The sequence below is a fragment of the Myotis brandtii genome, unplaced genomic scaffold, assembly GCF_000412655.1.
Source record: "Myotis brandtii unplaced genomic scaffold, ASM41265v1 scaffold187, whole genome shotgun sequence".
In the NCBI taxonomy this organism is placed as follows: domain Eukaryota; kingdom Metazoa; phylum Chordata; class Mammalia; order Chiroptera; family Vespertilionidae; genus Myotis; species Myotis brandtii.
Window position 1 is genome coordinate 3,191,965 of NW_005356944.1, and position 10,005 is coordinate 3,201,969.

The window sequence follows — 10,005 nt, forward strand, 5'->3', positions numbered from 1 at the left end:
ACGGGGTTCCAGGGCGCGGCGTGGCGGGGCCGCGAGCTCGAGCCTCGGTTGTGCACACCCTTGGGGAGACCGAGGGCTGGGAATCTTCTGCAACTTTTGGTGTGTCCCAAGGGGTGGAGTTGAGGTCAGGAGGGCTTAGGAAACCTAAGCGCCTGTGAAACGCTACACATGTTCTTTTAATTTGGAGATTGCCATGTGGTTTTTGAAGCAAGTCTCTCGCTACCTAAATCATTATCCTCAGACGTGAGTGTTGTTTGTCTGGAGTGTGGCAGGGCCGGTGGACATGGCCAGCGAGGCCCGTGCTATGGGGGCTGCTGTTTTGCTGGTGGCGGTTTTTTTTGGGGGGGGGACCTTGGGTTCCTTTGTCTGGGCCTCTTTAAGGCAAACAGCTGTCTCCCTGAATATTTCCAGGGTGGACATTACAGGGAGGTGTCCTGGCCTGGCTCTGTGGTCACATTCCCAGTGCTGCGGCCCCTACATTGAGGTTTGGGGGGACCGAGAAGGGATGGTTTCCTCAAGTCCTCCTGCCCCCCAGTCTAAGCCTAGAGACTGTTGGCGGTTTCACCCCAACTTGGTCTCTCTCAGGAGTGTTTTTACATTTCTCAGCCGTGTCCGATCCTAGCAAAACAAGGTGACGACCAAACAATGACAGTATCTGGGGAGTTGAGGCCAACGTGCTCCTTTTCTTTCCGGAAATGCCTGGATCACGGAGGCAAACGGATTTTTTGGGGAAGATGTTTGTTTTAAAGGTGGGGTTTCTCAGCCGGCTCTGTTGCTTTGCACTTCGTTGCAGTTTTGGATTTCCTGTAGCTTTTGGGGTGACGTTGCCAGAGGCGAATGCCTGCCGTTGTGCAGTTCAAGCCCCCAAGGAGAAGAATCCCATCTGTGGAGCTCAGTTGTATGTGAGGCAGAAATAGAGTTGATTATTTTAACATTAGGAAGTATATGAGCCCGAGGTTTTCAGAGCACGGCTGGCGGGGTGACCCAGGCCTAAAATGGAAGGACCAGGCGGCATTTGCAGAAGCGCTGGGACTGCTCTCGATGGGCTATGTCCCTGATTCCTGGGCTCGATTTATGCCTCTGATGTGCTATGTCCCTGATTCCTGGGCTCGATTTATGCCTCTGATGTGCTATGTCCCTGATTCCTGGGCTCGATTTATGCCTCTGATGTGCTATGTCCCTGATTCCTGGGCTCGATTTATGCCTCTGTCCAGACTGAAGCCAGTAAGTTGGTAGCTAATTATTTTTCCCGATTGCTTCCTGTTGCAATTTGAAGCTCTGAGCCCACTGAAGTGCCTTTGTTCTCCAGGTTCCCTTGCTGGGAACGGCCCAAGGCTGCTCCCCTCTGGCCCCACAGCACTCACTCCAGGCCCGGCCTGTCCAGGATCCCCCAGGGAGGTTACTGCAGATGCCCAGGGCCTGGCCACTGGGAGGGCCTGGCTAGTGGGTGTTAACTAAATGGTGTGTGGAGTCCACTGAGACAATCTTCCCAGCAAACGTCCTTTCCAGAGCAGGGCCCGCGTGCCTGTAACCCTCCCGTTTGGATCCAAGAATGTACCCAGTCCATCCATATGGTCCAACACTTGCTGTGGAGATCCTGTCCTATTTGGAACCCGTCTAATTTCAGCCGCACTGTCTCACTGCTCAGGCATGTAGCACAGTTTGCACACTGGTTGGGGAGGGGGGTACAGTCAGGTGAGGACTCAGCATGCAGGACTCCTGCTGGCAGCGGCCGCTCGCCAGGGCTGAGTAGGGGACTGGGGTCAGACCCACCTGGTGTATGTCCTCAGCAGCTGGTTGACTTTGGACGACTTATTTAGCTTCTGTGTGTCCAGTGTCTTCATCTGGTCCCCCCCGATGCTGGGCGTTTGGGAGCATTACATGCCATATGTGAAACTCTTAGCGCCATCCCTGTCCCACATGAGGGACTGGTGGTGGCAGAGCCGCATGCAGTGCCTGTTGTGTAACAGGGGCCTGGATCTTGCCTGGAAGGTTTAGAAGTTGTTGTTATACACTCTGGACATTTCTTCTGCGTGTGACCTTGGATATCTTGTCTGCTGTCTGACTTGTTGATCGCTGACATCAACTGGGGTGCCTTGGAGTGGTTAATAGCAAGGACATGGACCCTGAGTGGTCCAGAGTCTTGCTTCTTGCTTTTGGGGGGTTGAGGGAGAGCTTTGTGTGACTCAGTTTTCTCTTCTGTAAAATGGGCATAATAATACTTCCTACCACGGATTCAGTGGCACAGCAGCCTGGCACTGGATCAGCTTCTGCTGTGGTTGGTGTTACTCTTGGGCCTTTGTGTGAAGTGTTGGGATAGAATAGGATAGAAAGGCGGTGAGGCCAGTCTTTGCTGCCAGCTGTTCCTGACTGTGGAGCTAGGAGAGACCTGGGCCTGGGGCCTCACCCTCACGGACCAGAGGTTCTCCATTGAGAGAGGCTGGATCACACTGCAGAGTCTGGATGCGTGCCAGAAGGCGATGGAAGCTTCCGGAAGGCTTTGGTCAGGCGGGGATAGGAAACACAGGCTGGAGTCAGATCTGTTCTAGGTGAAAGGTGTTGAGTTGATCTTTTTTTTTTTTTTTAAGTTGAGATGAAGTACACATAAAAGTAATTTTTTTAAAGTGCACAATTTGGAGGCATCCTAATATATAAAAAGCCAGGGGCCATCACGACTGAAACAACCGGACTGACGACCGAACAGCAGGCTGCATGCGGCCACAAGGCCGGCAAGGGGGTTGGTGAGGGACGACCAAACAACTGAACAGCAGGCTGTGTGGGGCAACCAGGCTGGCAGGGGGGGCAGTTAGGGGCGGCAGTTGGGGGTGACCAGGTTGGCAGGGGGGGCAGTTAGGGGTGATCAGGCAGGCAGGCAGATGAGCAGTTAGTTAGGAGCCAGCCATCCCGGATTGTGAGAGGGATGGCCGACTGCCAGTTTAGGCTGACATCCCGGGGATCAGGCCTAAACCGGCAGTTGGACATCCCATGAGGGGTCCTGGATTGGAGAGGGTGCAGACTGGGCTGAGGGACCCCCCCCTGCACGAATTTTGTGCACCGGGCCTCTAGTTTAGTATAATCACAATGTTGTATGATTAACCACCATTTCTATCAAGTCACAAAACATTTCAGCACCTCGAAATAAGCCTCGGTACCATCAGACAGCACCTCCCCGTTCCCTTGGCAGCCGCCAGTCCGCTTTCTGTCTCTGTGGAGGTGCCTGCCCTGGACTTTTCATGTCCATGGGATCATATGGTGTGGTCTTTCTTGCCGGCTTTTCCTCTTTAGTGTCAGGGTTTCGAGGTTCGGCCACATGGTAGCATATGTCAGCGCCTCATTCCTTTTCACGGCCGAGCGATCTCCCATTGTGTGGGCAGAACCACTCCAAGGGACATCTTGCTGTCCCTCGCCCGCCGGCAGGTTGATCTTGCTGGGTGTGGGCTGGGGGCCGTGGTGTGGGCTGGAGGCCCTGGTGTCCCCCTGGGGCTGGGACGGTGAAAGCTGTTTTAAGCTGGGCCAAGACCTGGGCAGATTAGCCCTTAGATCCTCCTGCCTTGATTCAGAGACGTGACAGCTGATGGTGAAGGGAGCCGAGGGGACAAGCTGAGGGCTGGTGCTGGCCTCCAGGGAGGGTCTCTGGTCAGTGTGACAGGAGCCCTGAGAGAAACTGGGCCTCTGAGGCCTCTCCCACGGCCACTAATGCTCTCAAAACGGGAGGCTCTGATGGCAGCGAGGGGCTGTGTCCAGCCCTCACCTCGGGGCCTGTTGACACGTGGGCTCAGACGGTGGTGTTGTGTCTGCTGGAGACGGGTCCCGTGGGCGTCCTGGGGACAGCGCAGTCCCAGTGCTGACACGCGGAGGCAGCTGCTTCGCACAGGGAGCGGCCCAGGGTCCCGCCTCCGGGCCTGGCTGCTCGCTGCTTTCTCTTCGGTTTTAGAAAGTCCTTTGCTAGCTCTCAGCTATGGTTTCCTCACTTGCAGAGTGGGGACCCTGGCTCTGCCTTGCAGGGCCCTGGTGGGGTTCGGGGAGCCAGTGTCAGGAGGTAGCGGGAAGCTGTTCCCTCAAGACAGGCCACTCTGGGAAGGATTTGAGAGCCCTGCCCCAGGCCTCCGGATTTCCTTTCAGAAGTGCCCCAGGAGTCCAGGCCCTAACACCCTTGCCCAGCTGGGGGCCCAGAGGTCGTGAAAGATGATGGGGGTCTGTTTCTGGTGCCGGTTTGCCCCTGAGGGGTGGCTGGCAGCTCCAGTCCAGGCCTAAGCACAGCTGGAAGTAGACCTGGCTGTTGGTCCTTCCACTGGTAAGTGGGGGACTCCGTGCCCCTAAGCCTGTGGTCAGCAAACTGTGGCTCACGAGCCACATGCGGCTCTTTGGCCCCTTGAGTGTGGCTCTTCCACAAAATACCACGTGCGGGTGCTCGTACAGTGCGATTGAAACTTCGTGCGCAGAAGTCGGTTTTCGGCCTGGGCGAGTCTATTTTGAAGAAGTACTGTTGATATCTGGCTCTGTTGACTAATGAGTTTGCCGACCACTGCTCTAAGCTATGTGGGGTGTGTGCCAACCAGGGCACATCCTTGCCCACATCGGTTCTGCCTGGACTTGAGCCTGAAGCAGCCCCATTATCTGTGCAGCCCCCCAGGCCGGCCTTTGGTTTCCGATTTGTCCCAGATGGATTGTCGCTTGGTAGGGGACTTAGCTCTCTGCTGGCACCCACGGGCTCACCCTGCCCAGTGAGCGTGGGCCTCAAGCTCACAAAGTGCCAGCAGCTACGAGGCCCTGGAACCTCAGGTTGTGATCAGTCTGTGCCCAGATCCTGAGTCCTCTGTCCCTCTGTCCTCTCTTGCCTGGACCGCTGGGAGGTTGCTCTGATGACATCACTTTCCTGTGTCTTTGAATTAGCCTGTTCTAGGTACCACACATTAGTGGGGTCATACGCTGTTTGTCCCTTTGTGTCCGGCTTATTTCTTTGGGTGATGTTGTCGAGGTTCATCCAAGCTGTAGCATGTGTGGGAACGCCATTCCTCTTTATGTCTGAAGAATATTCCATCGTACGGGTAGAGCATACGTTGTGTGTCCATTCATTTGTCGATGGACACTTGCGTCGGTTTCCACCTTTGGCGATTGTGAATAATGCTGCTGTGAACGTGGGTGTGCAAGGGTCTGTTTGAGTCCCTGCTTGCACTGTTGGACTTGCTGGACCATATGGTAATTCTGTGTCTAATATTTTGAGGAACCATCAAACTGTCCTCCACAGCAGCCGCACTGTTTTACATTTCCACCAGCAAGGCCCAAGAGTGCCAGCTCCTCCGTGTCCCGGCCAACACTTAATTGCCCCTTTTTTTGCTTCAAGCCATCCTAGCAGGTGTGAAATGGTACCTCATGGTGGTTTCAAGTTGCATTTTCCTGGTGAGTAATGATGCTGAACATCTTTCCATGCGCTTGTTGGCCATTGTCTTTTATGAAAATATACATATGTTTAAATGCAAGACCAGCTGGTGTGGCTCAGTGGTTGAACATTGACCCATGTACCAAGTGGTCACTGGTTCCGTCCTGGGCAGGGCACATGCTCAGGTTGCAGGCTCAATCCCCAGTAGGGGGTGTACAAGAGACAGGCGATCGATGTTCCTTTCACATTGATGTTTCTATCTCCCTCTCCCTTTCTCTTTTTCAAATCAATAAAAACATATTTAAAAAAATAAATACAAGGCATACGTGAGTACATATAAACAGCTTAAACATTTACCATGGCACTTCTTTCTGCAAAGTGTCCTTTTTTATTGCCTGTTTTAATTCTCTTCTCAGGGATGACCAGACCTTTAACACATATGTTAACATGCTACGTTGTTTTGGACTCATATTTTTTACCTACATCCAGTCACTCTCTACCTGTCATTTCATAGCTTTCCTTTTTTTACTTACATATTGTAAAAATTTTCTGTATCTTCTAGATCTTCATTCTTGCTTTTTTTTTCTTCTAGAGAGTGAAAGGGAGTGAGAGGAAGAGGGAGAGGAAGAGAGAGAGAGAGAGAGAAACAGAGAAACATTGACGTGAGAGAGACACATTGATTGGTTGCCTCCCGCATGTGCCCCTGACTGGGGCCTGGGAATTGAACCTACAACTGAGGAGCCCTTTACCTGGAATTGAACCTACGATCCTACCTTCTGTGGGGTGACGCTCTAACCACTGAGCAGATCCAGCCAGGGCTAGATCTTCATTCTTTTTAAAAGCCAGGAGCTATTTCATAGTGAGGGCATACCCCATGTCACCGCTTTTACCCAGAAGAGCGTTTCAGTTCTTGCAGGCTCTGTGGCTATTGCAAGGCATGCCACGCACTTATGTCTGTGCACGTGGGTCCGGTATTTCTGTGGGATACATTCCTCGTCAAAGAGTAGATCCATTCATAAGTTTGTGAAGATGCTGACAAGTGCCTCCAAAAGGCCATGCTGAGCCACACTGGCTGGGTTATATATATTTTTCCCAGTTTTTTCTTCCGGTCTGTAGCTAGTCCATCCTTGTTTTGGGTGGTTTATCATCATAAAGACATGAAAAAGTGTTATGTTATAAAAACTCTCATTCTTGCCCTGCCGGTGTGGCTCAGTGGTTGAGCGTCGACCTATGAACTAGGAGGTCATGGTTCGATTCCTGGTCAGGGCACATGCCCGGGTTGAGGGCTTGATCCATTTGGGGGCTTGCAGGAGGCAGCCGGTCAGTGATTCTCTCTTGTCATTGATGTTTCTCTCTCTCCCTCTCCTTTCCTCTCTGAAATCAATAAAAATATATTAAAAAAACAACAACACAAACTCCCATTCGTTTCCCTTATGGCTTCTGGGATCTGTGCCTGGCTTCTCTACCCCCAGGTTATAAATACATCTTCCTTTATCTTCTCCAAGAACTGTTACTGTTTTGTACTTTATAGTCAGACATTCTCTCTGGTTTTTGAGGGGATGTGTGGTGTGAGGTAGGGATCTGAACTGTCCCTGCTACCAGTTAGTGGGTATGGAGTGGTCCCGACACCTTGACAGAATGGCCCATCCTATCCCCACTCGTTTAAAATGTCACCCTTTCACCTGGAGAGTATCATGAAATAAATCAGTCAAAGACAAGTATCAGCCCTAGCCGGTTTGGCTCAATGGATAGAGCGTCAGCCTGCGGACTCAAGGGTCCCGGGTTCGATTCAGGTCAAGGGCATGTACCTTGGTTGCGGGCACTTACCCAGTGGGGAGTGTGCAGGAGGCAGCTGATCAATGTTTATCTCTCATCGATGTTTCTAACTCTCTGTCCCTCTCCCTTCCTCTCTGTAAAAAATCAATAAAATATATTAGAAAAAAAAGACAAGTATCACATGATCTCATGCATACATGGGATTTAAATAACAAAATAAACTGATGAACGGAGTGGATTCAGAGACATGGAAGCATGGAACAGAGTGCGGAATCTCGGAGGGAAGGCAGGATAATAGGGTGGTGAAGGCCTGGGGTGGCGGGCGAGGGGTGAGCTGGAGAGGATCAATAGGGGGAAAAATGGGACATATGTAATACTTTCAACAATAAAGATTTTAAAAAAGAAAAGAAAAAAAAGAATAATAATGTCACCCTTTCATGTGCCGTGTCCATAGATGCTTGGCTGTTGATTCTGGAACCTTCTCCGTGACCTGCTGGGCAGCAGCAGGCTGCTGTTTTAATCTATGTAGCATCACAGTATATTTTGAGTTGGATGGTGCAGTTCCCCCTTCATTGTTCTTTCCAAAGAAGGTTTGTGTTGACTCCTATTGTACGTTGACTCTTTTGCGATAAACTTCAGAGTCAGCCTATCGAGTTCCATCCTTTGATCTTTGGATCCGGGGACAGTAAATGGTGACATTGAACAGGTGTCGGAGGGCCGGACTTTAGAAGTGCTCTCCGACAGGCGAGCTGGTCTCTGGCTGTGGACAGAAATGCATCTGCGGCCTCGACGGGGCGGGTCTTCTCGTTTTTGGTGGCTGGCAGGACCTGGAAGGAATCCCAGGTGACGTTTGTGCTGGGCCGCTTGAGCCACATCTACTCAGGAAACGAGCGCTAATGCAACTCATTCCAGCGTTACCCGAAGGCAAATATAATTACCGTGTAAATTACTGCTCCCCTCCCCTCGTTCATTCCAGAACAAAATGTGAGCAACTTTCGTTTCTTCCCCAGGCTGCACCCCTCCATTAGCCCAGACGGGAGGCGGTACCTGCCTCACAAAACTCGCAGGAAATTGCTCAATGGGGCGTTCAAAGCCGCCTGAGCTCGTGGCCAGAGCCAGAGCGCGTCAGCCCTGGTGCCTGGTAGCCTTCCAGACTCTCCACGGGCTCTGCTGGTACCAGTCGAGCTGGTGATGGGAGTGAGGGGACGTCCTCACTGCAGGGTGGCTTGGGAGCAAGACCTGCTTGCCTGGGGGACAGGCCAACTCCAAATCCCACCCCCACCCCCCCGTGTGAACTTGGTTCTCCAAAGGAGAGTGAGTGGGGGAGTCCGGGTATGGGGGCGCTGTGTTGGCCTCCCACGGTCCTTACTGAGCTGACTCTGATGCCTGGGCTTCCTCGTACCCCCCCCCCAAACACACACACACACACACACACACACACCTCCAGTGCACAAATGTCATGCACCAGGCCTCTAGTAAAAAATATATTTTTTTGAATGACAAGAAAGTCAATGTGGACAAGGGCACAGCAGACAATTCAAACAGGAATGCTTGTGAACTAAAGGGTCCAGAAAGGCCCTCGATGTCTGCTCTGTCCTCATTGGGAAGCCTGCCACGCTGCTCAGAGGCCTCCCCTGTCACCCCCTCCCCACCCCTCTCTGAACTTGCTGTGGAAGACAAGATCGGAGTGGAGGACATAAGCTTCTGTGTGGTCTCCTTCTTTCTAGAACCTTCTTCCCCTTGCCCATTTATGTAACTTTCTGGCCAGATTAATTTTTCTACAACGAGTTTCATCGTATTCTTCCCTTTCCCGGAAAACGACACTCGTTTCTCAGCGTCCAGAGTTGGAGATTTTCCGCCCACCGTCCCCCGCTGCCCCTGAGCTGGCTCAAGCCCCCTTTCTGCTCCCCAGAGTGAGTGTTGCTCCAGCCAGATCCATCTCGGAGTCCGGAACCTTCCATGGCCCACCCAGCCTGCGAGGGCCTTGGGGACAGAGGCTCCATCCTTGTCCTTCCGCCCCTGGCATGGTGTCTGCTGCGGGGTGGACGCTCGGTAGCTGTCTCAGGGTTCCGGAGGCCTCGTCTGTCCACGGAACAAATCTGCCCCATCCTTACTTCCTCTGGCCCCTAAATCTGCTGTGTCGTGAGCTCCCTCCCCCTCCTCCCATCCCGAAACCCAGCCCAGCTGTTTCCCAGATTGAAGAACATCTGTCCTGCTGTGTGGGGCCGAGTGAGGGACCCCCGCCCCCAGTAAGCGCCCGTATTTCCGAGGCTTGGACGCAGAGGGCCTGCTCCAAATAAAGCTGGTCTTTGTTTTACTTCGAGGAACCGGTGCACCCCAAACGCACTTGACCCTGAGGTCCTGTGTCCACTGAATCCCTACCCACCTTCCTCCTTTGGGCTCCCGTTTCTAGTTTTTAAAAAACGTGCCTTTTGTTTGAAAGATTTTATCCTTTCAAGGGAAGTATGTTTGTTAAGTAACAACCTTTCCTGCTTATGGATCCCAGACATGCGCAGTCGCCACGCGGCGCTGGTGGGAGGCCGCTGCAGGTTTCCGTCAGCCCCTCCCGGAGTTTCCATGGGCTTTTCAGGCGCCTGGAGGAGCCAGTCCACGTCCTTGGGCTGTGGACCTGAGCAGGAGGAACTGATGTGGAGGGGTCAGGCAGGGCTGGCCTCGAGGGGGGTGCAGGGTTTTGGGGAGGCCCTGTTCTGCTTCATCTGTGAGGGGCTGGGAAGGCCCGCTCAGAACTCTGCTCGGACCAGCATCCCCACCGGCTCCAGCATCCCTGCATGGCCAGTCCCTGGCCCATGGGCCGATCTTCCTGCTGCTTCCTCTCTGTGTACCGGGGC